Here is a 2,511-nt window from a genome sequence, read left to right on the forward strand (position 1 = left end):
CCATGATAAATTACTCAATTAAGAAACAAATCTTTTTCTATTATAGACAAAAAAGCCTTTAATTTATGTTTTTTAATTGCAGAAAATTATCCTGTTGAAATAGACTACATTTCAAAAGCTTTTAAACTACTCGTTTGAACTCAATGAATTTTCACTAAAAAGTTTTATTAATAGTGATTATATTCATAAATAATCTTTAAAAATCTGAATTAACCTACAATGAGTTTATATGGTCTATATTTACAATGAAAAATAGTAAAAAGTAACAATTATTATTTCTAGAAAATTGAAAACGGATGAGAATAAATCTTTTTCTTCAATGTCAGTACCTTGGGAAAAGTGGATAAAAGCGATGTGGACACACAATTAGATGAGAAGACAAAAAGTGTCTTGTAGAACTCTAGGATCTTTTAAAGCCTTTTGACGTTCATGGAAAAAATCATCAAATTTATGATTTCCTTCTTCCTTGAAAAAAATGTCTAACGGCATAACACTTTCACTTTAAATTCACGATTAGTGTCATTGTTGGTGCACAAATGACGTCTAAGAAAGAAAGAGAAGGGAAATAATCATTTCTAGGTGAACCAAGCAAGAATCCAGAGAGGAAAGGAGGACGGAGAAGGTTAGAGAGAATATGAGTCCCAAGAAAGCAATTGTTTGAGATTAAATAAACTGAAACTGTAAATGGCAAAACACAAAGGGAAAGTAGGTACAGACAAGTCTGTCCCCTGAGTAATTATCACAATGCCTGGCCCTCATGTAAGCTCAGCCAGTCAATGGTTCTTGAACAGAGCAGAACTGCACTGGACTGACTGGTGGACACAGGACGCCCCAGAGAAAATTGTCTTGGGGGGTAGGTGTTAGTCACCCATATTGACCACCAGGTGGCAGCATCATGTCATGACCCCTCATTTATTCCATGTAAAACTCAGGTGGGCAGGAGAAGCCGGTCTAAAATATGGGATTTTTGTGTATTGAAGTTCATTAGTCGAGTGCTCATAATTTGGGAAGAACTTGTGTGGCTTGTCTCAAATCAGGTGAAGTGAAGCTGAAGTAATCTTACTGAAGGAATTTTGTCCCCAAACTCCCCACACATTTTATTTAACATGAAGTCATGGTTCTTCAAAAATTGCCCCCAAACCCTACATTTCTACACGAATATCAAATTTAAAACACAGGAATCGGTGACACAGCAATAATTTTGACAACTGACATCCAGAAAGAACTATTGCTACAAGATGTCGCCTTTCTAATGGTAGCTGTGAATTGACCTATTTCCAAAAATACAATTATTCCAAGCTTTATTGTTTCAGGCTTATTCATACGTGAATACTCCTCTGGGTATTACTAAAATAAAAAATCAAGTAAAGCAGATTAAAAACTATATTTAATGGTCCCCAGAGAAACCCTTTTAAAAAAGGTTTCTCTCTGTCCGTCGAAGAATGATACCAAACCAATTGGAAAGTTTAAAGCAAGTAATTAGAAAGTAAACCAGAATGTGCTTAGGATGTATTGACAAAGATTTGAGTAAGCCCTTAAGAAAACAGGAAACGTAACTGAGAAATAGGCCGTATTTTTCTGTTTGTTTTTAGCTCTTCTTTAAGCGTTGATTGCTACAACCCTTGCCCCTCATGGTCAGGATCACTTTTCATGAATTCTCTTTTCTCCACGTGCACACTGCAGGTGCAGGCCCCTCCTCTTCTGCACTGCATGACTCACAATGTGTCCATCAGCACAGTTGTTTATCTCCTGGATGTGGAAAGCTCCAACACTGCTCTCTTCACACAGATCTTTCTTCTCTACCAACACTTAGTTCTCTATTGATCATCTGCAATGGCGAACCTCTGGGTCTTGGAGCCTCCAAGAACAAAATTAAAGTGAGATTTCATTTCATTTTCATTATTGCTAAGGCTTTTCACCAAAGAATTCTAGCAATCTGTATGAGTCATTAGTCTCACTGCAAGTGCATTCAATTGCAATGATTTTGAGTCTTGCACTCTTGCATTTTCCAAGCAGTGGCACTGGGCATTGACCATTAGAAGCAGTGGATACAGGGCTATGTTAATCTTGAAGTTTTAGAAATAGGCTTAAGGTAAACGATGGTTGTGTGCACGCAGATGCTTATTCTCAGCTCTACAGATTTATCTGGGTAAGTTGTGATAAGAATCCATGGAGTTAAAAATAGCACTTATAAAAAGTATCAGCATTCTCTTTTGTTTCATTTACCATATGAGATCTACGTTGAAGGGAAGCCTTGTCATCTACAGAACACAAATGATTGCTATTTGCCAGATCAACAACCTACACTGATTCTGAAATAGTCTGATATGGCAGCAGTGTAAAATACCCTGGGTGATTTTGTAAAAGCCAGAACTAAAAAAAAAAAATCCTCTGAAGCTGAGAAGGAAGGATGTGTAACAGAGAATGGAACACCGCAAATGCCAACGGAAGTAATTTCGGGCTTTGTTAAATTAGGCAACAAAGCACCACCAAGATGTTTGGAGAGGAAAA

This window comes from Cynocephalus volans, chromosome 13, assembly GCF_027409185.1.
Source record: "Cynocephalus volans isolate mCynVol1 chromosome 13, mCynVol1.pri, whole genome shotgun sequence".
Taxonomy (NCBI): Eukaryota; Metazoa; Chordata; class Mammalia; order Dermoptera; family Cynocephalidae; genus Cynocephalus; species Cynocephalus volans.